This window comes from Dasypus novemcinctus, chromosome 13 (genome assembly GCF_030445035.2).
Source record: "Dasypus novemcinctus isolate mDasNov1 chromosome 13, mDasNov1.1.hap2, whole genome shotgun sequence".
In the NCBI taxonomy this organism is placed as follows: Eukaryota; Metazoa; Chordata; class Mammalia; order Cingulata; family Dasypodidae; genus Dasypus; species Dasypus novemcinctus.
The window spans coordinates 94,217,040-94,243,911 of record NC_080685.1 but is presented as its reverse complement, the minus strand read 5'-3'; positions in this window follow the sequence as shown (position 1 = coordinate 94,243,911).

Sequence of the window (26,872 nt, the reverse complement as noted above, 5' to 3'; positions counted from 1 at the left end):
ATATGAGGATAATATTTGCATTTACCTCATAAGGTTGTCATGAGGATTAAAAGCCATCATGAATGTAGAGCCAAAGGAAGACGCCTGCTAGCATTCAATAAATATTGCCTTTCAATTTTCATTATTCACACGGTCCAGTACCGCTTCTTGGAAACAAGTGGGAGTAAAGATCAGAAAAGGATTGTTGGAGAAAACAAGTGATTTTATTCCACCCAAGAGCTACATGGATTCAGCCTTCAAGAAATGTCCTCCCAAAAAGAGAGATAAAGCCAAGACACCACCATAGAGTGAAGCTGATTTACTTTGAAAAGAATCTTATGATTGGAAAAGAAAACCAAATCTGCTCCACGAAATTGAGCTACCGATAATAAAAGTGTCAACGTGGGACAGTGGTCAGAATACTGACTCTATAGGAAAAAAAATTCATCATAGTTCAGAAAAATATCTATTTGGGCACCTTGTCAGTGTGCATCTCGTCCCTCTCCATGTCACCCAGGCAGCGGATCTGCTTCGTTTCTTGATAACAAAAAGAGAAAAGAAAAGAAGAAAGCTTTTATTATCTCCAAGCTGAGCACCGCAGGGCCAATATAGCTGTCCATGGAAGACGGCACCAGGGCCTTGTTCCCAGCCTCATGCATCATCAGCTGAACGGACAGTTGAGTGCAAACTGTGCTGTTCCTCCCAGGCCCTGGGAGGAGGAGCAGGGGGAAGGAGAAAAGACGCTCCCAGTTCAGAGGGAGATGGCAGTGTCTTCTACAAGCTTCCCTCTTCGCTGGAATTGCAGGGCTTTCCCTGCAGGCCCCGCCACAAGCGAGCTGACAGTCCAGGCAAAGGGACTGGGTGGCTCCACAGCTACAGAGAGGTTGTAAGCATCCACTTGAGTGAATTCAGGTTAAAGATCATCCACGTACTTGCTTCTGTGTGTCGTAGCAGATGAGGCCATCTCCTGTCAGAGCGCTCGTCACACCATTCTCCTCTTGTGTGTGCATATGTGCGTGTGTGTGCACTGAGGTCCTGCTCCCACCCTCCCGCCTTGCACCCTGTGGACTGTGGGCACTTTGGAGGCAGGCAGAGTCTTATCTGCTGTGGTGCCCTCACTACCCAGCACAGGGCCGGGCATGCAGGCTCTCAGTGCATATTCAATGCACTAACTGAAGAGAACTGAAGAGAGTACCAGGTATGAGGATGGACCTTTCTAAGTGTAAAAATGGCTAATGACAGCTCCGGAAGACAATTCTGTCTTTGATGTGCATCAGCATCCCCTGGGGAGCTTTTAAAAATGCAAATGACTGGCTTCCTTCCCAGACCCACAGAACCAGAATCTCCTGAGAGGAGACCTCGGCATTTGATTTTTTTAAAAAGAGCTCCCCGCTTCTGAGTATACGCCACCCAAATGCCAACCACAGGCCCGCTAAAAGTAACAGAAGAGGCATGTGTAGAAAGGTCATATCTGAGTCCAACTCCATCACCCTCAGGAACAAAAACTCCAAAGTAGGGCCAACTGACATGGCCCTAAAGAGGGTCACCCACCACACCAGGGAGCCAAGAGTGCCTACAGCTGCCAGCAGGAGAATTGCATCCATCATCCATGTGGAATCTAAGCCCCCTCTTGATGTAAAGGGGGACTGGACATAAACATCCCAGGGTCCACAGGATGGAGGAATAGTGTGTGGATTAGAGTGGACTTACTAGTGCTCTACTGGGGAACTATTGTGATCAGTAAGGGAAGAAATTGTAGTAGTGATGTGGAGAGGGTGGCCACGGTGGCTACTGATGGTAGGGAGATGGAAGAAGAGATACAGTGTGGGGGCATTTTCAGGATTTGGAGTTGTCCTGGGTGGTGCTGCAGGGATGGATGCTGGATGTTGTGTGTCCTGCCGTGGCCACTGGGTAGACTGGGAGAGTGTGGACTACAATGTGGACCACTATCCTTGTGGTGCAGCGGTGCTCCAGAATGTATTCGCCAGGTGCGGTGGATGTGCCGCAATGATGGAAGAGGTTGTTGATGTGGGAGGGGTGCGGTGGGTGGGATGGGGGGTATATGGGGACCTCATATTTTTTTAATGTAACATTTAAAAGAAAATAAAGAAGAATTAAAAAAATAAAATAAAATAAAAATAAATTAAAAAACAAAAGAGCTCCCCAAATAAATGCCTAGCCAGGGTTGAGAACCCCAAGAGTAAGGGACTGAACTGCACACCAGTCCTAAAAGTTTATTTCCTCTGGAGTGCCCAGTTAGGTAAGAGATGGTATTTGGAGTTAGATAGGAATGGGACAGATAGAAGCAGGGAAGCTGGTGCCTTTATAAGGACTGAATATTTTGTTTCGCTGATAAGAGGACAGTGCTCTCTGAATATTTCAGTTACCAGGAATGAATTAAGGAAGAGCAGAGTTGTCTAGCCAGACAAGGCCCATTGCCATCAGCCCATTTATAAGTCCCTTTGAGAACCTGACCTAAAAGGGAGGTCTGATGCAACCACAATCCCATAGAAAAATGAATATTTTCTGGGGGGGAAATTGCATAGTACCATGTGCATACCAACACCACATTTTCAAACCCTACATGCAGAAATCCCTATGCTCAATTCAGTCCAAATCTCCCAGCACCTGTCTCCATTTGGAATGTTATCCCTAGTGTACTGCCTTCTGTGGGCTGGTCACAAAAAAAAAAAAAAAAAAAAGCCTGGCAGGGTTTCTCCTCAGTGACCCAGAGGCCGGGGAATGGCATATTTTATCTGTAAAGGCCAGAAAGTAAAATATTTGGGCTTTATTGACCATATAGCTGTGTCTCTGTAGCAGCTATTCAACCCTGTCAACATAGCTTGAACACAACCATAAGCAATATGTAAATGAATGAGGCCTGGGGACTGGAGTTTTCCAAGCCCTGAGTTAGCCAAGGGGTGACAGTCTAGAGCTGGAGAGGGGTCCTGAGCCTCACTGTCATTAGAAAGAATGCAAAGAAGACTCATTCCAGCTGATGGCATAGGCCAGCAATGCTCAGAAACACTCTGAGGAAGGTTCAGAAGGGGCTCCCAGAATCGGGATCCCATCTTAATAGCTATGTTTCCATAGAAGAAAGAGGCATGCAGCTGGGTGGGGTAGGGGGAGAGGATCAATAGTTTACAGTTTTTACCTGATGCTTGTAAATACGGTATCTGTGTGCTGGCTTGGAGCTATGTACCCCAGAAAAACATGTTCTTGAACTTAATTTCTGTAGGTTCTCCTGAGTAGTACCTTTTAATGAGGTTATTTCAGATAAGGTGTGGCCCCTCAGGCAGGATGAGTCTCAACGCTATCAATAAAGGCCTTTAGGGAAGTTCTCAGGGAGAGAAAGAGGGAGAGAGAGAGGGAGAGAGAGAAAGAGAGAGAGCCACTGGAAACAGCCAGAACTGAAAGTCAGTGGAACCAAGAAGAGAGGAAAGAAGCCAGGACAGGGCATGTGCATTGCCATGCGATAGAAAAGCCAAGGACCAAGGACTGCCAGCAATCAGCCCCAGAATGCCGGTCTTCTTGGAGAAAGCATTGCCTTGATGACACCTTGGTTTTGGACTTCTCCTCGCCTCAAAACTGTGAGCCCATAAATTCCTGTTGTTCAAGCCAACCCATTGCCTGGCATTTGCTTCCAAAGCTAGAAAACTAAAACAGTCTGTTAAAAGCATCTGGAAACTCCCAGAAAAGTCCCCTGATTGTGCTGGCTTAAAGCTATACACATGGTAATGCTTTCTTTAGGGTATCAAATAAAAGACAGTTTTCAGGAAGGGAAAACTACTTAGGAAGGAGAAAACAATTAGTTTCCATTCCTTCAAAAGAATCATCATTTCTGAGATAGAAAGAGAGAGAAGCTCTTTTTACTTCCATTCTAAGTAGAGATGTGTCTTGTATGACTTTCAATTTCTCTGGAAAATCACCCTTAATAGATTTTTTTTCTCTCACTACAATCATTGTCTTGCTCTGGAATTCCTTTCAATTTAAGTTGATATAACTTTTCTTCCCACATCCTCCCCCCAGACCTCTTTTAAGTCTGTTGTGGCTGGGAAGAGAGACATAAAAACACACACACACAACCTCAAAGAAATGGAGAGTGTGACACATACACCCTGGGATGTACACTATTGTGAGTGTGTATATGTCCTGACTCCATCTGAGGTGAAGATTTAAAGACATTATAACTGTCTTTCTGAATATACAGCATCAGAGGCTGTGGCCAAGCTGGAGAGCCAGCCTACAGGGAAGATAAGGACACATCTCTGGGAAGCAGAAATCATCTTTCCTTCTCCACCTCCTCCTGGCCTACAGCTTCAGCTCCACTTTAATCCAACAACAGTGTTGTCCTACTTAACCAACATTTTTTTAGCCATACCCAGAGGCAGAGAAACCCTATAGCCTGTGCTAAGAAAGTTTTACAGAAGTAAAGCGTTCCCCCTCTTCCACTGACAGTCCTGGTGCCTGGATGTATCCCACCTGCTTCCTTTGCTTCCCAGGTAATCACCAGGGCCACTGCTTAAAGGTGTGTAAATTGGGCCCTGCACAAGTGTGCGCAGCAGAAGTGGACAGGCATGGCTAAAGTCCTAGCTGCATTCAGCATGTCAAACTATGCATCACCAGGGCTATGTGTGACTCCCCCACCCCACCTCCACTTCCAAGAAGGGCACTTTTTCCTTTGAGCAAATGTTCTTTCTCTCTGGTCACCAGGCAGTATCATCAAGAGGCCGTGACCACACAGACGTACACTTTTTCCTGATTCACCCAAAGATTGTATGGGCTTCCACTTGCCCTGGATGTTTCCTTCAGGACTATTGCCCCAAGGGGTCCTCTTGGGCCCCATTACTTACCTATCATGTCTTTTGTACTCATCTCAGGCTAATGAATTCAAGACACAGACTCTTTTCCAGAAACAAAACAGAGATGTATCAGAGGATCTGACTCCATTGGGAAGACAAATGTAAGTCACATACTCATCACCAGCAAGAGGTTCCTAATGCCTCAGGAGAACAAGGCCTTAAAGCCACCTGTAGGCCCAACTACACACTTCCTTTTTTTCTTTCTGGCTGTGGTAGTTAGTAGCATCTGAAGTGAGCATAGTTCAGACCCGGTCCCAGCACATCTTGCCTCCTAATAATTAAGCCATATTTGGCTTGCTCGGTCCTAGGAATCAAAGGCATGTATAGCACTCTAACACCTGAAGCAACACAGTTGGCAGAGTCTGGAGCCCCTGGAGAGTGTGGTTTCTGCCCAGCTTTCTTTCCCCTGAGGTCTTGGTTTTCCTTCATTTTAATCCAATTAAAGAAAAGAAAAATCAGTAAGTTTTTAGTGCTAGTGGAAAAGGGCTCAATTGACAGCAGCTTAATCATTGCACTAAGCGAGGTTAATTTCCACCCTTGGTCTTTAATAAGTCTGATACTGGTTATGAATTTTTCAGTTGATGCCATGCTCAGGTCACCTGGCTGCCCATTTTAATCAGAAGGCTTCCCTAGTTCTAATTTCTATGTTTCTAACCACTCATTCAGACTTCTTCTCTGGAAGCTGAAATCACATGAATTACAAGACAGATTTCTCCTGCACTGAGTTAGCATGAGGAAATCCAGCCTATTCTCAGGCTACTCCTCCTAATTCCTCAACTCTAAACACACATATATTCTCCTCTTCCTAGATTCTGCCATCCCATGGCAGAAGATTGTGTTTGAGTGTATCTATGGGTACACACTCTTCCTTCCCCCAGACCACCTGGAGTAGGGCATCACTGCAGCATCCTCTAACCAGAAGATGCTGGAAAGACTGTTGAAGAAGTGTGTGTGGGAGGGGAGATCAATACAAATTAAAAGCAAATTAAAAACTATACCAAAGGCCAGAGGGCATAGATGAAAATCCATTAACTGCTGATTTATGTTTGGTGACCCATGATTGTTTACTGGCTGATGGAAGCTTACATGCAATCTATTAGCTTATCAGTGTATTTGAAGAAGACAACAGAGCTCTCAAAAGTTTCTCTCATTTAGATTAAACTAAGTAAAATCCCTCTAAATGGCTTCTCTGAATGGAAGAGTAATCTGTAAAGTTTCTTCAAGACAAGTTAACACATTAAGGATGGAGCTAATGAAATATGGCACCTTGAAACCATCAAGAGCTGATTCTTGGTGACATCCCTAGGCATGGACAGAATGTTGAGCACATATCAACATTCCCAACTTGACCATGCCCAAGTCTATGCTGGTAGATTCCTAAGGCAGGATGAAAGAACATGGATTCAGTCAGAGGCTGAGAACTGAGCACTGTGATGGATCACTCAGACTTTCCATGTTAACCTCTATGGACTTGCTGCCTCCTTACAGTTGTTACTTCCAGAAATTCCTGGATTGGTGAAAACTAGAGGCCATAGTCCAGTTAATAACAGGTTTTCATTGCAGACTCAGGGAAAGACATGAAGACTAGGGCTGAAGAAATATTTTCCACGACCTAAGTAGATGTCTAAGATGTCTGACTCAAGAGCCAGAAGGAGCCTTATGCTCTTCTGCTCTTCTGATCTTCTAACTTTCAGTTATTTCAAAGTGGAGTAGGCTGGGACACACCCTAGTCTCCTGGCTGGTAGTGGAGTATACTAGATATTCACCCTGCCTTATCTCTGACTGGGTGGGGCAGTCATATTCTTGGACTCTGCCTCAGGCTCCTCACCTGGACCACCTTAACAGTGAGAAAGTCAGAGCAAAGGAGACTATGTCTAAGGAGCCCCGGAACCCTTTGGGGAACTGTGATGTACTGTAGTCTGCTATTTCAGGGCACCAGGTGGCAGCTGCAGGCTGCCTTCTGCCAACTCAAACTTCCTTCAAAGCTATCCCAACAGCCTCTTATCTGTGCTTCTGCTCTGGTTCTCCATTTGCTCAAATGCCACCTCCTCCTTAACACCACCGTCAGAATGGACAGCTCTTTCCACTCCTCTGCTCTTTTTTTTTTTTTTTTTTACTTTTTATTGCAGCATAACATACACAATGCAGAATCTGCCATTTTAACAACTTTCAAGTGTACAATTCAGTGGCATTAATTACATTCACAACATTGTACTACTGTCACCAATATCCATTACCCAAAATTTTATCACCTAAAACAGAAACCTTGGTTATGTTTTATTTGTACTTCTACTTCTTGTTTATGTTATGCATCCTTTAATTACAGATTTTTGTAAGCAGAGCTTATGTGCTCCATCAGGGCAAGGACTGTACCTGACTTATCCTTACAGAGCCCATCCCATGGCCCAAGCACAAGAAGAGTCAATAAATGGATGTTGGATTGAAATTGCTAGATTGGACTGAATCCAGTTAACTCCCTCAAAAGTACCTTTGGTGTTGAAGGTGCAATTGTGTTTAATCAAAGAGCAGGCATTTATTAAGCCCTCTCTGTTAAACACTGTGGAAGTTAGAAGGAAGGCCTGCACTAACATATTCTCTCCTATCCTTTGGTTCTTTGTGTATTTACTGTTCTATTCTATAATATCTGGTTGTAACTTTCTGAAGGGCAGAGAATTATTTTTTTTTTCTGGGTACCCAGTAGGCATTCAGTGAAGGTATTATTTATATATTATCTCGGTCAATCTCACACAATTCTGTGAGAATGGTATGTTTAATCCATTTTCTAGCCGAAAAGGTTGAGGTTTGGTGTGTGAAGTCGTCTGTCTAAGGTCACACAGCTAGAAAGTAACAGATTGGGGATTCAAGCCTAGTTCATTCTGATTCTGAGACTTGAGCCCTTCTTACTCATCATGCTGTTCTCTCAGTGACCCCACTTTATTTATCTTTGCATGCCAAGACTCTAGCAAACAATTTTACACAAGGTTGGTACAAACTAGATGATTGATGAATAAATGAGAATATAGTCCCTCAACTCAAAGAGCTTATTTACAGTCTAGCTGCAGAGTCAATACATAAAGGGTCTAAAAAATAAATAGCAATTCAAAAGATATATAACAGTCCAGTATAACAATACAAAAACTGTCATAAGACTGTATAAGATTAATTACCAAATGAATGATACAGATAATAAGTGCTGTAGGGTTGGAATGATCTGGCAAAGCTTCATGCAGGAAGAAGGATGTTTCTAAGTACAACTTTAATATTCATGATGTGCCCCCTAAGTGCAAAGCCTTCTGCACAGAGATAAATAAAATTTAGTCCCTATTCTCCAAGGCCTTTCAGTAAAGATGGGAGGGAAGACAAGTAGAGAGGTAAAAACAAAATGAGGTTTTGAAAACTGAGAGGGCCACAAAGAGACAAGGGAGAAGAGCAGGTGGCCACCCAACCACCTTCCCTTGGTTTCCTTTTCCTGTGGTCTCCCAAAATTCTCTAATGAGCCTTGCTACTCAAAGTGTCATCTGAGGAGCAGCCACATCAACATTCTTTGGAAGTTTGCTACAAATGCAAATGCTTGGCGGGCCGATCCCTGACCTACTGAATTGGAATCTGATCTTAACAAAATCAGAAGATGCTCTGTGTGCACATTAAAGTTTGAGATGCTCTGATCTAGGATTCAGAGCATATAAGCAGCTGGGACAACCATCACCTGTGTCACCTCTCCCATCTCAAGGCTGATATCACAATTCTCTTGAAGACAGTTTAGTGTAGTGATTAAGGAAGCAGTTTCAGGGTCTTGTTACTGCCCCTTCCACTGCTGTTGGGGGACAATTTCGCTTTCTTCACCTGCACAATATGCTCTCCCTCAAATCCCTGACTCATTCTCACCCCCGCAGTCAACTTGCTGCTTCTAGTCCCTTCCATTCCAATAGCCAGATAAATAAGAATTGCTCTTGCTACTCAGTCCCCTCAAATGTCAAATCCTCTCTCGAGCTGCTGGACGTGTCAAGGAAAAGGAATTATCTTTGTGGTTAAATATAGTCTCTGATGCTGCCCCCCCCCCCAATCCCCTTGAGTCAGAATCAGCAGCAAAGGGAACAGAACAGAGAATGTTTTGCTTCTTCAGATGGGAAGGTATTGATCAGGCTGAGAAGAGAAATAAAACAAAAACAAAAGCAGGAGAAAAAGCAAAGGCATTCAAGTCTCAGATGCATCCTGGGCTGGATACAAAAGGACTGTTTTATTAGGCATGGATTTCACCTTCAGGTACAAAATGTGAAAGAGAACATCTGAGAAGCTGAAGCAAGCACAGAATACTTGGAATTTGCAACAGGAGACCTATTAGCTGTGATGATTGAAAATCAAGCTAATGGTTTTCCAAGGCAATTTGAATGCAAGGAGAAAATGCTTTAGCCAGATTAAAACTTGGACTGACTTACTCTGGATGGTCTTGTGACAAAATGAGTCTGCCAAAGGGGAGTCAATGGGAAAGGGTGACAGCTTCCCATTTCAGGGTGTCTGAAAGCTTTACCATGTGTTCTATGGATGCTTTGCTTAGATTAGCTCATTTAATCCTCACAATGTCTTTATGAGGCTTTATCTTATTCTACAGATAGATAGATTGAGACTTAAAAAGGTTAAGGAATTTACCCGATATCAATATACATTATACATGTGCTTTTTTTTTTACCCTCAGGGAAAATTATGTGTGTGTGTGTTTTAGTTTCTAAAGGCTGCTAATGCAATATACCAGTAATATGTTGGCTTCTATAATGGAAATATATTAGGTTAAAAGCTTACAGTTTTGAAGCAGTGAAAGTGTCCAAATGACGGCATCATCAAGGGATGCTGTCTCACCAAATTGCAGCTGTGGGCGACCAGACATAGGGTAGGGCACAGTGCGGTCCCCTCGTCTCTCCCCTCTCCTCTGGCCTCTGCAGTGTGGAGCTGCTCCGTACGCCTAGCCTCTGGGGGCCTCTTGCCGTGCCCCTGCACACAGCTGACTCTCACCTCCAGCCTCCAGGGCCTCTTCTCTGTCTCTGAGGCTTTTTAGTCCTCTGTTTATAAAGGACTCCAGTAGGAAGATTAGTACCCACCTTAAATGAGGTGGCTCACATCTTACATTAAGATCCTTCTTGCCAAAAGAGCCTCCTTACAATGGGTCCATACCCACAAGACTGGATTAACCTTAAGAACATATGTTTGGGGATCCATATAGTTTCAAACCATCATAGTGTGTAAATATGTATAACAACCATTTGCCCTGTGCATGTAGGGAAACTACATGCACAGAAGACCGTAAAACCATTTGAGGTAGAAAGTGGGACCTTCAAGGAGCATGCCAACTGTTTCTAGGAAGAGAAAGCTGGAAAATTAGTCTTTAATTTGCTGCAAGGGGGTTGTCATTGTGGGGTCAGAATTGAACCACAGCTTCTAGGAGTTCTCCTTAACCCCTCCCTTCATTAGCATCTCCCTAAATATACATTGATCATGTGTTTTTAAAGTATTACGTTGAAGAGGAGCTTAGTCATGAGTCAGCCCTGGGTGCCCTCATGTGTCTGTCAGACCTTGTTCTTGTGGCCATGGTTGGAAGCCCAGGCCCATGAGGCTCATTGTCTTTCCCCTACTTCCCATCATATCTGCCATGTCCAAGGACTTCCTACTTGTTGAGTTCTCGAACTTGGGGGAACAGGAGGAAAGACGCTATCATGCTTCTGTTGAGCACAGTTCACTCTCCCCCTCACTTTCCTCAGCAGCTGCCATCTCCTCCCCGGGTCACCCTGAAACAAAACCTAAAACATTCAATAGTGATGGACATGTTTTTAAGAGCTAAAAACACCCTACAAGCCAAATAGTATATCACCACTTCAACTGCTTTTATATACCTGAATAAGGTACATGTGACAGTTTTATTGTCTCTCCTTTTCCTAATTTCACTAGGCTCATCTCGGCTCTGACTCCTGTTCTATGTCTTTCTCTCCTTTACAATCTCTTTTTACTTCCTTTCTAATCACTCCTCAGTTCACTCCTCAATTCAGTTCTAGTCACTCCTCAAGTCACTCCCAAACCACCCCATTCACTAAGTGCCAAAATCAGTGGGTGTTTTTAATTCTTTATTTTTTTTTCTACCTCTCTTCAGCATGTGGCACCATTACGTCTTCATTTTTGAAGCTTTGAGTAAATGCTTGTGGAATGAGAAAATGAAACTTAGAGTCTCAGAATATTAGAGCAAAATGGAACTTAGAGACCCAGACTCATCTATTCAATCTGTGGGGGCAAAGAGGGACTTGCCTAAAATCACAGCTCTGGCTGGGGAGGAGCTCCAGTGCCACCTCCCATGTTGCAAGTATATTTTTTAACCTACAGCACCTAAATTCCAAGCTGATTTCCCTTCCAAACATTAGACAAGTATGACCCTGGCCAACTCCACGACTGGCTGGCCTGGAGTACATTCAAGGTGATAGATCTATCTTTTCTGTCATTTCACCCTTGCAAAGGCCTACTTTATATATGGTGTGAGAAAAAAGAAAGGACTTTGGAAAGAAAGCAGGGAGGAAAGAGGGAAAGAGAGAATGAGAAAAGAGGAAGAAAGGAGGAAAGAGGCCAACCTAAGCAGTCCCCAGGTGTGGCTACCTCTGCAGAGGTGAGACCTACACTTTGAGGGAAATTCCCTCTCTTTATAAGCAACAACCATCAAGTCCTAGACTTCAGATTCTACTTGCTCAGACTTCTGCAGAAAACTGTGAGAGAACCCATCGCACCGTGGGGTCTAACACAGGGTGATAAGCAGCCCGAAGCTCTGACAAGGTACAGAAACAGAGGATGAGAAGAAACTTCCTTTCTTTCTGAAAACTTACAAAGTGCCCTCAGGATTTGGAAAGAACAATCATGTTGTGAGGTTTTCCTTCTTTTGCCATCCCACCAATATTTTACTAATAGACTTTTAAATATTGCAGTAGCCTAATCTCAGTTGTCCTGAAGCTCTTTCTTTTTTTTCTTAATTTAATTTTTATAGGGCAGCCAAGGTCTAGATTGTCTTTATTACACTGGAGAAGGTAATGCTTTGCAAATTGTAAAATACCATACAAATGTTAGTCATTATTATTGCCGTTTATTAACCAACACAGATTTCCATTAAGAAGGGTTTGGCAAGCCTGTTTCCTACTTAACCACCCTTCAGCTTTGTGCGCTGACTGTTTTATGATGTGGAGTAAATCGGGAAGAGAAAGAAAGCAATAAACCTTCCATATGCCACATGCTATCAGAATGAAAAAAAAAAAAGATCCCCATTTAAAGAGTCAATCATTCATTCAGCCAATATTCATTGACTATTATTTGTGGGGGCAATACAACGGCGAGCTAAACAGTCCCTGCCTTCAAAGACCTTAGCATATTGTAGGAAAAATGATGTTAAAAAGTAATTACACAAATAAAAGCGTGATTTCAAATTGTTTAAATATTAGGAAGAGAAAGAACAGGTTCTTAGGAGAGAACATGGCAGGAGGCCATAATGCGTCAGGGAAAAGGGTTTAAACCCAGTACAGTACCTGGCTCTAGAGCACGTGCTGCACTCTAGTGTGTGCTAGATGAATATCTATGGGAGAAATGAATAAATAGTAAATGAATGAATTTACTTTGAATAACGATATCTAAACTGAGAACTGAAGGATGGATAGGAAATTGCCTAGAGAAGAGCTTGGGGCTTTAAAGAGCTGAAAAAGGCCAGTAGACATGGTCAGAGAGGAATGCGGTGACGAGCCTCAGAGGCAGGCTGGGGCTGACGGTGCAGAGCACTGTAGCTTAGGAAGGAGTTGTCTAATTAGAATGGCTAGCCTGTGAAGCTTTAACCCAAGAGTAACCTAATCTGACTGAATCCCTGAAAGGATCACTCTGGCGGTTGTGTGAAAAATGAAAGGGGATAGGCGTGCAGGAAGTGGGGAGCCTGCTTACCAAGCTATGCCAGGTTAGTGATAAGAGTTGGCTGGACAAGGATGGAGGCACTGCAGATGGAAATGAGGGAAAACACTCATGAGATAGCTTGGATTTAGAATTAAGAGGATCATAGGTGGTTGATTAGGAGGAGATGGAGGTGTCAAAGATGATGGTTTCTGATTTGGGCATCAGGGTAGACAAAGTGGGGAATACCAGAGCAGTTTGGGGTGGGTGGTGATCAAAGTTAATTTGGGAAGAAAAAATATCTTGGTGAGATGATACATTGTGTCAGGGATGGAAAAGTGTGAGATGGGTAAGACACAGCCCTTTAACCAAACTCCTTTTTTTCTGTGATCGGTATTTAGTAATATATCTCCTTCTGAAGCACCTTGCACAGAATATGGTTCTATCAACTGTAAATAGAAAGTACCATGTGGCAGGAAACTTTTCTCAAGGGATCAAAGGCACTGGAAAGGGAGAATCACTCTTTCCAATCATAGGAGCATGATTTCAAGATTCTCCAAATGGAAAGTGATGTCATATTAACTAAAGTATGATTGGTTTTTAACTTTCTTTAGCATTCCTCAAGGCTCTCACCTTTTCTTTACTCTGACTTCTTCTGAGTATGTTTTCAAGACCACTTCAATTAGGTGATGATAGTCTTTTAAACTTAGGTTTAACAGATTTATTTTCCTTATTAAGAAATATCTTGGACTACGGATATAGCTCAAGCACTGAATTCCCCTGTACAAAGTTCCAGGTTCAATCCCCAGTACCTCCTAAAACCAAAACCTACAAACAAATGAAAACACCAACTCTCATTGGGGAACAGATGGAGCTTAGTGGTTGAGCACCTGCTTTGCATGTATGAGGTCCTGAATTCAATCTCCAGTACCTCCTAAAATAAATAAATAAATTTGTGTAAAAGAGAGATCTTCTGCTTTGGGCTGGTGCAATTTAGCAGTAGGTAGAGGAGGGAAGGCCAACCAGGACTCTGTACTGGGTGAACATCAGCTTTCCTGGGGACCTGACATCATGATGGCAGGCGAACTCCAGAACCAAATGAAACTTGAATCTTGGAGGGTCAGAGATGAGCTTCTTGGACAGTTTTCTTTTGTTGCCAAGAGATTCCTTATTGTATCGTTCCAGCTAACATCTTGGCAAGTCAATGTTCTTGTATTTTGGGGTTTTATGTTTATCAGCTTTACATAACACAAAATTCATAAGTTTAAATCATATAATTCAATGGTCTTAGTATATTTACAGAGTTGTGCAGCCATCAGCACAATCAATTTGCAAACATTTTCATCACCCAGATGAAACCCAGCACCCAGCAGCAGGGGCCCCATTCTCCCTCCCCAAACACACCTCCCAGCCCTAAGCCACCACTAATTTACTTTCTGTCAATTCTGGATGTTTCATGTAGATGAAATCCCACAAGATGTGGTGTTCTGTGATCTGGTTTAAAAGTGAAATGCATTGCCTTTTGCTAGGATTTCCTTTATTAAGAGGAAAAATCAGCAGCCCTGCCCCTAAATCACATGCAGGGAAGCTGGGAGAAGGGCAGTGTTACAGGGGCTGTCAGACATCTCCTGGGCTTCAGAGGAGAGGCGCTCAGAGTTTCAGGGATCCTGTCTCATCACTTTCTAAAAAGTCTTCTTCCTTCTGGCCCTGGGGCACCCCCTGAGGCTCAGTGCTCCAGGTGATAGAAAGCCCCCGGCCTACGAGCATGTAGGCCACAATTCTCTGCCTTTAGGGAAGTGGCAGAGAGACTCAGATTGAAGCTGAAAATAGGCTTGAGGCAGGGCCAGGGGACCAGACAGCCGCCCAGATGCATCATAGAAGCCACCAGGAAGATTTGCCCCTACAAGTATTCCCCTGCTGGCCCCCAAATTCCTCAGAGAGCAATTCTTTCCTTTGGGTGAATCATAAAATCCCTTACCGTGTGTTTTGTGTTTTAGTTTACCAAGCGCTTCCACACATATTGCCTTTGCAATATCTTTCATTCTATTAGTTTTGATGGGGCACTATCCATCTGTTTCCCTGTAACAAGGTTGTTGAGGACAAGGCGCTTTGCTTCATTGGTGTTCCCACACCACTCCACACTTACCTCTGTTATAGTACTTACGACCTTTTATTATAGCTATTTGTTTACACAGTCTATCTGCCTCTTTAGACTGCCAGCTACTACAGAACAAAAGCTTGGGGATGCAGCATATTACAGGACACATAGTAGGAAGACAGTAAAAGGTGATGCCAGTGCTCACAACAATCCTGGTTTACAGGAGGATGACAGGTCTTAAAGATGTTAAGAAATTTATCCAAGGGCATTATCCAGTAAGGAGCTTGAACCCAATACTTATAACTCTAGATCCAGTTCTCTCTTCCCCTTGCACAGGTGCATAGATACTTCAGCAGAGTTGCTTGCAGTTTACAAAGGACATTCATAGATCTTGTCTCAAGTGACCCTCGTCATAACCTTGCAAGTTAGACACAATTTTTTAGAACTTAATAAATAAGGAAAGAGACTCTGAGATGTGTAGCAACTTACTGGGCAAGCCAGGCTAAAGCCAGGGCTTTGCAGAACTATTATTTAAAATACTAGTTCTATCCTTTCTTGCTAGCTATTTAACTCTCTGAGCCACAGTTATGTTATCTCTAAAATTGGAATTGTAATCCCTGCCTTGCAGATATTTCTGAGATTTATAGATAATGCAGGTACATCACTAGGCTCATAGTAAGCACTCAGTGAAAAATAACTATTTTTAGAGAAGCTGTATGTTTACAGAAAAATCAGGCATAAAATACAGCGTTCTCATATATTCCCACATTATCATCACCTTGCATTACTGTGGTGCATTTGTTCTAATTCATGAAAGAATGTTTTTATAATTGTACTGCTAACTAAAGTCCATGGTTTACAATAGGGTTCACTGTGTTATATAGTCTTGGGTTGTTGTTTTTTTTATTTATTCTACTAACATATTACCGTGCTGAAGTTTGAAGCCAAAACATCTACATTTTCTAAGGAAGTCCTCTGCTCTTGCAGGACTGTCTTTGAAAACATCAATATCCCTGGGAGGAATACCCCTTGAAGAGTTCAATCTCAGAGCAGAAGGTATTAGCAGAGAGTTTTAGGAAGATACTACATGAGGAAAGAGTACTGAAACTTGGGGCTGGAGGTGACAACGATAAATTTTACTTAACCATCTTGCTCTTCGTGGTCTTGGAGGGTACAGGGACATTGGGACTTCTAGAGTCCCTTGGTGCTCTGCTGTCCAGCCTGCCCACCCCCCTTAAATTCTCCTGGAGAGTGAAGCAGAGCCTGGGCACGTGGAGTCGTGGCTGCCACTCTCTATTGCTGTTCATTCTGTTCCCTCTTGTTCCCTCTGTTTGTTGGGGCAGGGATGAGGAGGGGGAAGGAGAACATTTTGGAAGTTCACACTCTCCTCCAAGACCTGGTAAGTGACTTTGCAGATTGATGATGAATCAGAGAAGCGTGTACATTTGTTTGACTTTGATGGGCCAACATTTGTCTGTATATGTCTCGTTGGAATGTGTGGCGAAGGAGGGCCTCGAAAAGAAAGTGTTTCCTCCGCCTTGGCCACACTTGGAATGAATAGCCTAGTCACTCGGAATTCATTTGGTGTTTATGGGAATATCATATGTAGTTCTGCCGACATTCCCTAACCATTATAACGCAGTTACCATAGATAATGCTTTTCTAGAGCAATATGTTATCGCCATTTTAACAACCTGACATACGATCAGCTCATATTATCACTTAAATGAATCCATTAAGCAGCTAGAGGCTTCCAGGAGTCGGAGGCAAGTGTATCAAATGGGAACCTGTGCCACTTCCAACACGGCAGACCCCATCAGCTGGATGGAAGGCTGGCTTTTACCTGAGTCATTCAGCCGGTTTGCCTAAGGACTTGTGAAACTGTTCTGTTCAGAGGCTAAGTTAGACCCCAGGTCCTGAGAGGTACCCCACCCCCACCCCCCGGCCTTATTACACCCTTCTTTAATGCAGAAAAGAAATGCTGCTGCCTAACAGTAAAGCAATGAGAAGTAATCAACTTCAAAACCCCAGTTACAATTTGAGTAGCTGAGGGAGGCAACAGACTACTGCAGAAGCCTGAGCTTGCACTTAGTTGAAATTACCAGTGGCCTATGGGGTTTGATTTGAAGGATAGCAGTAGCGTCAAGTAACATTTGTAAAACACATGCCAGCTGACACACTCTTGTTATATAAAATATTTTATTTGATCCCCACAAGCACCCAGTAAGGCAAACATTATTATTATTCCCATTTTACAGATGAGAAAAAAGAGATTTTCATCAAATCAGCCTCATAGGATTGATAGGAGGAATAAATGAAATAATCTATGTTAAGTGCCTTACACTCTTCATATATTATTTTCCATTCAGCTGAGATACTCCTCGATGGGAAGGATCCCCTTCCAAAGTTATCTCTCCATCTACCTGTAACAATCTCTAAATCCCGCCATCAAGTCAGCAGTCTGGTTCTTATTGGATTCATAAAATGGCTGTACTGTGGGAGTCTGGCCCCCTGAGTTCATTTTCAAAATAAACTGATAACAGATAGGAGAAACCAAAAATTGGGGGGATAAAAAGAATTAGATCCAATTAATTACATTTTAGAATTAGTGTATCGCTTAGCATGAGCCAGAAAATGAGTTTTAGAAGGCCAGAATGCTGTGGGGAGTCCCAGGGCTCTGGGAGCTTAGAATCAAGGGAAATTTTGACTTTTAAAATTAAACAATGGAGAATTTGCCCTCAGTTAAAACAGATGAGGCTTGTGGACCAGCTCTGGGACTAGGAAAATAGGGCAGGAAGCTGAAGACCCTGTGGCTAAGAGAGGAGAGAAAGAACCCTTTCTACAGAGGTGGTTCTGGTGCACCAGGACTTAGGGCAGGAAGACTGCAGACCACGGAGAGCACAGAGGCTCCTGCGGGATCAGAAACCTGCTCTCTGTACACCTGCGAAGTAAGCCCTATGCCACTCTCTGTAGGGGCTCGGGAAGCTATGCCTCTTCTCCTCCAGTTCAAGGTTGTTTTCTTCATGGTCCTCTTTGCATTACCAGCTTCTGCAAGAAATTCAGTCTTTCTTTCTTTCTTTCTTTCTTTCTTTCTTTCTTTCTTTCTTTCTTTCTTTCTTTCTTTCTTTCTTTCTTTCTTTCTTTCTTTCTTTCTTTCTTTCTTTCTTTTCTTTTCTTTTCTTTCCTCTTCCTTTCAACTTTCATTGAACAACTGTGGGTTCAGACTGGGGAGGGGGATGTGGAGGGTGTCACAGCCAAAATTGACTGCTAATGTACCTCCTCTACATCCTTTCTCTCACTGCTGATGTCCTCCTTCCTTCTGTATCCCCATGTTTCTTACAAGGTCAGAGGGAGAAAACTGGACGACAAAAAGAAGTTAAAGAACACTGCGGCAAACTGTCTACTTTATAAATATATCCTGGCAGTAACAAGTGTAAATGTTTTTTGCCAGCTGACAAATAATCAAGGAGCATTAGAATGAAGAAGAAGACTTAGCTTCCACCAGGAGTGATGTTCATTTTATTTAAGAACTAGCCTGGTATGGATGCTGACCCAGCAGATGGGACGTTGCCAGCTATAGGATCCTGGAGGTCATGGGGTGCAAGTTTCTCCCTCCTGACCCTTCCATGCATATGTTCTTTTAGTAGTTGCCTGAAAAAGAAAAAAGGACAAAGGGAGTATGGCTAGTGGAAAACAAATTCAGTGCTCAGTCTTGTAGGTGGTGGAGAAACAGAACTTCAGGGAGCCCTGGGCCAAGAGCACCTTCCATGAAAGGGGAGCATTTCCTGCCCACTGCAGCAGGTTTGCTATAAAGAAGCCAGAAAAGGAATTTGCCCCTTCCGTAGTTAATGGGGTAAAAAAGGCCACTTCCTTAGCTCTGCAGCCTGCACCATCACATAAATTGAAACAGACAGAATTACCATTGATACAAATTAAAAACAAATAAAAAGGGTACACAGAGCTGACTCTGAGAGTTCAAACTCCATTACCAGCTGATTTACTGAGCAGTGACCTGTGATTGTTGGGGGGTGGGGGTGGGGAGGGGTGGGAGTGAGACTTCTGTGCAGATCCCATCAACCCCCTTGCCACGTGGCACACCAGTCAATAAGCTATTTAATTTAATGGGAAATGGTATTGACGAGTCTGAGAATGCTACTTGCAGAAGATGCAGCTGCAAGGAGCTGATAAAGTCTTCATCCCTCTCGGGGTATCCACCCCTTTGACATCTCCCCTGTCGGAATCAGAGCAGGGGTCGGTGCGATTTGGGGGATGTTGAGGTCCCGAGGGGACGGTGCTTAGGGGGGATTACCAACACCAAGAGATGGAGTCAGTAGAAGGCAGACTGGAAGGGAGATCGGTCAGAAATAGGGAACAGATCTCCTGAGGACTGTGCTGTGAATAACCTTTCAGGGTGACGGCAGCCTTAGAGGGGAGTTCAGTCATTCCAGGGGGAAACCCATCAGCCACATCCCGGGAAAAGAATGAGCCCCTCCGTTGGCTGTATACTTTTTTATGGGGTCAGAGCAGGAATGAAGTGCTCCCAGAAACCAGAAGCACACTTTGCCCACCACAAAATTGAAACTGAGAAAACTGAAAAGGTCAGCACGCCATGGGAGCTGCAGTGGGGGAAAGCAGGACTGAATTTTAGAGCTGAATTGGATGCTTAGAAAATTAGAGTGAGGAAGGGTTTAGGAAAGGATCATGAGAAGGGAAGCTACTTAATGTTAGATAACAAAGAAAGGGCAACAGAGTCAGGTCATTTCATTCCAAGTCCAACGCAAGTGCTTGGGAAAAAGGAACAGATAGTGTCTATGTGCCAGGTATGCCAGGTATTGCCCTAAGTGTTTTATAAACTTTAGCTCATTTAATCCTTATAGCCATCCTGTAAGGTAGGTACTATTTTTTTTTTTTAGCATTTTATCTACTTTATTTTGAGTCAGTAATCCAAAAGCCCAAAAGAGATCATCAAGGCTGTGATGCTTATTTCCTGGCATGCTCAAAAAAAAAAAGAAAAGAAAAAAAGTGAATTGGAACATATAGTAGTGTTAAGGGAAGGCGGCAAGGAGAGGATTAAAAAAGTAGAAAAATTACCTGCAAAGTGTTGAAGTCTGCCAGATAGCCAGATAACCAGATAGCCAAATTCGTGGGAAGGATTCTGAGGCAAAGCCTCAGAATATCCCTAAGTATATAGTTCTCTGGCTTTAGAGTTATAGGAGAATCAGGCAGGTACTATTTTTATTCCCATTTTTATAAAGGAAGAAATGGAGGTGTGGAGAAGTTAAGTAGCTTTCCCAAGGCTCACCAGCTAGTAAACGGGAGAGATGGGATTTGAATCCAGGAAGTCTGATTCTAGAGTCCCTGCAATATGCTATGCTATTGCCCATCATCATAATATGTTAGCTATTATTTGCTGAGCTTCCCAAGTACAGGGTATGATGCAGAATATTGTATTACTTAGGTGTCAAAAAATTCCATGAGGTAGATGTTATTATCCCTGTTTTACAAATGAGGAACTGAGCTCAGAGAAGTTCAGGATTACTCAAATCTCATAACTAGGAAGTGCCAGAGTCAGGACTTGAACCCAGGACTGTCTGACGTCAAAGCCTATTTCCTTAACCACTATTTGAGAGAGCCACTCCCACTGCACCCCACACTACCCACAATAGAGAACTGGGTTCTAATCTCAGCTTTTACACTGAACCCTAATATAACCTCAAATGTCAGCTTCTCACTACTGAGAAAATTATTTAACTTCTAGGTGCCTTAAAGTCCTCATCTGTTAAATGGAGGAAACCTGCCTCTTAGGATTGTTGTGAGGATTAAATGAGATAAATTCATCCATTTATTAACAAATATTGAGCAATTAGTAAAGCATTAGGCACTGTTCTAGGCATTTAGGATGTAGAGCTGGGCAGACTGGCCTCTGCCTGTCCCCACCCAGGGACCAGAGTGTTCTATCACCTGAGTGGGGGCCTGGGTGAGACCTGGAGAGGGCGGGCACATGCCCTGCAGCATCCTGGATGTCTTCATGTATTAGACAGGCAACTTGGCAGGGGAAAGCTTCTTACCCACCCCTAAAACAGGTAACTAGCACATCTTGGCTCAAAGGTTGCAATACACTAGGATGTTGTCCATCCACAGTGGATTGGAGCTGTGGGCCTGTGAGTAGAGGAGATGCCTGGCCTGACTTCTAAAACCCCTGCTGGAGCACGGTACATGAGTCGAGTAGCTGGAACGTGGCAGTCCATGGGCCTCAAGGGTATTGCTGGGGTGGGGTGGGGAAAGGGTGGGCACCTCTGACAGTTTGCTCTAGAACAGCCAGTATACTTGTGCCTAATGGAGAACATTAAATAGCAAAAAAACCCACCAAGACAGAGAGAAACTTCAGAAGAAAGGAAAAAGCTATAAATTTGAATACCTTTAACTGCATTTTGTACCTGCTTTTTGAACAGGAGTCCCATGTTTTCATTTTGCACTGGGCCCCTCAAATTACATAGTTGGTGTTGTCTGGAAGTGGGAAAAAAGACTGCATTCTAGTAGAGCTTACTTTCATATGCAAGGAAGTATATCATCACAAAATGACTATATACCATGTCAGATGATGATAGGAGCTATGAAGAAAAATAAAGCAAAGCAAAAGGGAGAGAGAGTGATCAGGGATATATTTTCTATTTTATGTAAGATGATCAGGAAAAACTTCTCAGATAAAAGAACATTCAAACCAGGACATGCAGAAAGTAAGAGAGTGAGCCAGAAGTATAGCTAGAAATAAAGAAAGGACCAATTTTTTATCATCACCATGGTTTTTAATTTTATTTTCCCTATACCTATTCTACCACAGGTAATGGAGACCAACCTGTGCTCAGTTCCTGAACAGTTTTGACCAAGACAAGGGTTCAAGAATTCTTTATCCTGCCATTGGGTGAAGTCTGGAATTAATATTATTGCTGTCAATTTAGCAGAGGCATACCTAGGAGATATTGTGGGTTTGACTCCAGAACACCTCAATTAAGTGAGTCACATGAATTTTTTAATTTTCCAGTGAATATGAAAGTTATGTTTACACCATATTGTTGTCTATTAAGTGTGCAATAGCATTGTGTCTAAAAAGGAAAAAACAATGTAGATACCTTAGTTTAAAAAATACATCATTCCTAAAACATGCTAACCATCACCAGAGTCATAATCTTTAGGCTGGGGGAAGGTCTTGCCTAGATGCTGATGGCTGATCAGGGTGGTAGTTTTTAGGGTTGGGGTGGCTTTGGCCATTTCTTAAAATAAGACAACAATGAGGGTTGCCACATCGATTGACTCTTCCTTTCACAAAAGATTTCTCTGGAGCATGCAATGCTGTTTGGTAGCAATTTACACACAGTAGAACTATTTTCAAAATTGGAGTCAAATCTCTCAAACCCATCTGCTGCTTTATCAATAAGCTTTATGTAATATTCTAAATCCTTTGTTGTCATTTCCACGGTGTTCACAGCATCTTCACCAGGAGTATATTCAATCTCAAGAAACCACCTTCTTTGCTCTTCCATAAGAAGCATCTCCTTATTTATTCGAGTTTTATCATGAGATTCAGCAATTCAGTCACATCTGCAGGCTCCACTTTGAGTTCTAGTTCTCTTGGTATTTCTATCCCTTCTGCAATTTTTCCTTCACTGAAGTCTTTACCCCCTCAAAGACCTCCATGAGGGTTGGAATCAACTTCCAAACTCCTGTTAATGTTAATATTTTGACCTTCTCCCATGAATCATGAATGTTCTTAATGGTATCTGGAATGATGAATCATTTCCAAAAGAAGGTTTCCAATTTATTTTGCCTAGATCCATGAAAGGGATCACTATCTCTGGCAGCTATAACCTTATGACATGTAGTTGTTGAATAATAAGACTTGAAAGTCTAAATTATTCCTTGATCCATGGGCTACAGAATGGATATTGTGTTAGCAGCCATGAAAACAACATTAATCTCATTGTCCGTCTCCATCAGAGCTCTTGGGTGATGAGGTACTTTATCAATGAGAAGTAATATTCTGAAAGGAATCTTTTTTTCTGAGCAGTAGGTGGGCTTCAGTTTCCTCTTGAGCATTCCATTCCCCAGTCATGACATGGAGTTCAGCCCTCAACCCCAGTTTCTTTGTTTAGAGCCTATCTCTGGTGAGTTCCTTCCAAGACCCCTGAAGATCATTACTCTGGAGCAGTCATTCTCAAATGGGGGTAATTTTGCCTCTCAGGTGATATTTGAAAATGTTTGGGGATGTTTTTGGTTGTAAAACCTTGGAGAGAGAGAGGCCACTAGCATCTAGAGGTTAGAGGCCAAGGATGCTGTTAAACATCCTAAAATGTACAAAAGAGCCCCACACACACTCAACAAAGAACTATCTGACCCAAAATATCAATAGTGCTGAAGTCAAGAAATCCTTCTTGAGAGAATAAGTAATTTAGAATGAAAATAGTACACCAAATGACAAACACAGGTAGAGGTAGAGGAGGTTCAACACAGAGCAGGGCGTTTCCCTAGTGTGGGGCCTGTCTACCTCCTTGGTCCCCAATCCATTTCCCTGTGACCCCAGACAGTGCCTGGAAGTCTTCTTTTCACAGTGGGCCACTAGGTACTGCAATCTAGACCATGGTATTGCTCACTCACTACAGTCCTACTTCCCAGCATACCCACTTCATTGGACGCCCTTCAGATTGGCATGGCTCTAAATGGACTTGAATTCATAGACCCCTTTAGAGACTGAGTTTTGCAGTATTCACTTCTCCCCACAGGGGTCAGGACTTAGAACTGGACAACTGGAGATCAGGCTCAGTCCTAGCTCTCCTTCCTTCCCCAGGTTGTGTTACTACTGAATCCACCCTAGAGATGCTACTGATGTTGTTACCAAAAGGTCAGCCATGTCTTTCTACATCTCAGGCAGATCAGAATTTCACCCTAGCAATTTCACAGATTTCATAGCACAGAATCTATGCCCACACCAGTTTCTATTGCATAAACTCCCTTTCCACTTCTTCAAATGACTGAGAATGTTCCCTCCAGCATCTTAAGAAATAGAGCTCTCACAGATGTTCTTTGAGTTAAATCAGCCTTTCTCCTTATACAAGAAACTCTGCCCCCACTCAGCCTTTGTGCAGTGGCTCTCTGTGGGTGGAGGGTAGGAGGTGGAGTGGTGGAACATTTCCCCACTCAGGTCAGGGGATAATGACACAGGGACTAGCCAGCCCCAACAGTGCCTGAGAGCTCTTGTGATCCCTCCAGGGCATGTTTAAGCAACCTGATGACTCCCTTCAGACAAATTTCTATGGCAACAGACAGTGTCTGAGAGATGAAAGTTGTGTTCTGAATGTCACCAGTATCTCAGACATGGGGAGCTGAGGGTTGGCTTTAAAGTGGGGAGAGTCTGTGGTGAGTTTGAAGCCAAGTCATGTATAGCATGTAGAGAGTTTCTCCCAAAAGGGTGAACGTGAATGAGAAGGAGAGAACATACCAAGCACTAAATATAAATGAGAAGTGGGAGAGAAGAGGATAGAGGCAGCAGAAGACAGCATCAGATATGCAGGTGCTCCTTATTCTTTGCTTTGTTCTTCTCCTTGTCCTCACCTCTACCCAGAAATGGATTGTTGTTACTCAGAAAAGGTTAAAGAATTAGGTTTAATTTCATTGTGATAGAGAAGAAAGAGGGAGGAACAGATTATGTAACATCTTTGTATCTTGAGAGACAGTGTCAGGGAAAAAAAAACAATGAACTTAGAATCAAGAAATAAAGCTGCAAATTCCATCACTGTCACTTTTTGCCACCTGATCCTAGCCACCAATGTGACCTCTCAAAATGGTGCTCCCCCCACCCCAATAAAAGCACAATAACCACTCTACCTCCACTGCTATTTTGAGGATCAGATGAGATAATAACTATGAATATATTTTGTAAACGACAAAACATTAAGCTAGTATTTCCTATAATGTTCCCTGTAGAACATTAATTCCATGAGATGTTAGTAAGACTCTCAAGTCAAAAAAACAACAGTGAAGTGAAGGAGTTGTTTTATCTTTTTAATTGTGGGCTTTGCAAATATCTTCCCAGTACTCAATTGACTGTGGAATTTTTTATTGCAAAGTATCTGCATGACTGAAGTTTTCAGAACACACTTTGGGAAATGTTTCCCTATACATATATAAGAAATTCTTTACAGTATTCTCAGCTGTTGTATGAGTGATAAGAATGCCCAGAAAAGGAAAAGGTTAGGTGGCAATGTCAGTAGGAAAATGGTGCCCTGGAATTTGTTATTTCCCTGGTATGTCTAATGTATATATGTTATATAATGTATATATGTATGTTGGGAATGCCTTCCTGTCTTAGAGCATAAAGACCATGCCTATTCCGAACAACCTGGCAGCCTTGTACATCAAGTTTTGGAGGGGACTGATATATAGCTGAAACTCAGCAAACAGCTGATGACAAATTTGGGTTCCATATTGATAAGGTTTTTTAAAATAATATACATGTATATTTTAAAGATACATAAAATGTTACATTAAAAAATATGAGGTTCCCATATACCCCACACTCCACACCCTACACTTTTCCCACATCATCAACTTCTTTCATTAGTGTGGTACATTCATTGCATTTGATAAATACATTTTGGAGCACTGTTATACAGCATGGATTATTGTTTACATTGTAGTTTACACTCTCTTTCAGTCCAATCAGTTATGGCAGGATATTTAATGTCCTGCATCTGTCCCTGCAATATCATTCAGGACAATTCCAAGTCCTGAAAATGCCCCCATATTACACCTCTTTTTCCCTCTCCCTGCCTTCAGCAACTCCTTGGCCATTGTCTCTACACTAATGATATAATTTCTTTCATTACTAGAGTCACAATAATTTAAGTCCACTCTAGTCCATATTTTATTCCCTAATTCTGAGGACCTTGGGATGATGATGCCCACTCCACCTCTAAATTGAGAGGGGGCTTCTGTCCCACATGACTGATGGATGGGACTCTCCTGCCAGCAGCTGTAGACTCTCGTTTCCTTGGTGTGGTGGTTGTCCATCCTCACCTCATTGTCAGCTGACCTGGGTAAGTCCAACGAACTGGAGAGTAGGTGCTGCAATTCTGCTGAGGCTCAGGTCCAAGCTGGCACATGGACAGCCCAAAGATTCAAGTTTCCTGTACGTACACCAATCCCAGCACCAACGACAGGTTCAATAAAAGGGACAGAAGAGTCATGGATGAGAAGTCACATCTGAGTCCAACTCTGTCACACTCAGGAGCACAAATTCCAAAGTAGGGCCCACTAGCAAGACACCAAAGTCCAGAGCCATCTGCCATGACCATAGGACCTGGATGTCTCTGTAGCCCTCTGGAGCACCACTACCTAGGGTTGTATCTACTTCAGCTATCTCTGGGATCCTGCTGAGATGTGCATGTGCACGACCCCTCTGATGATCTCCCAACTCATTTTGAAGTCTTTTAGCCATATAAACTCATTTGTCTACCATTTCCCCCTTTCATTCAAGGTCTTTATCCAGTTGCATCACCAGCCCCTGCTTGGTAGAAATTCCTCAGTGCCAGGGAGGCTCATCCCCAGGAGTCATGTCCCACACTGTGGGGAAGGTAATGCATTTACATGCTGAGTTTGACTTAAAGACTGGCCACATTTGAGCAACACGGAGGCTCTCAGGAGGTAACGCTTAGGCACCCTACAACAGTAGGCCAAGTTGAAATTTCAAGTGCAACAGGCTTATAAGCACAGTCATCAGTATCAAGAGCCCATCATTGGGCCATCATTCTTCACTGGACATTGCCCCTGCACTTGGGGGATTGTTGTTGTTCCTTTGGGGAATGTGGCTGAGCTCCCCAGGATGGGAACTCAGCACTCCCTTAGTTGTGTGAATCTCTACCCACTGTGTCAATAACCAACAAACATCCGAACATATCTATACATCCTATATGTATGCACAGGCGAACTCCCTCCCATGCATTTCCCCGTCAATGACACCCTGCACCAATGCTCCTCCCCTGCCATA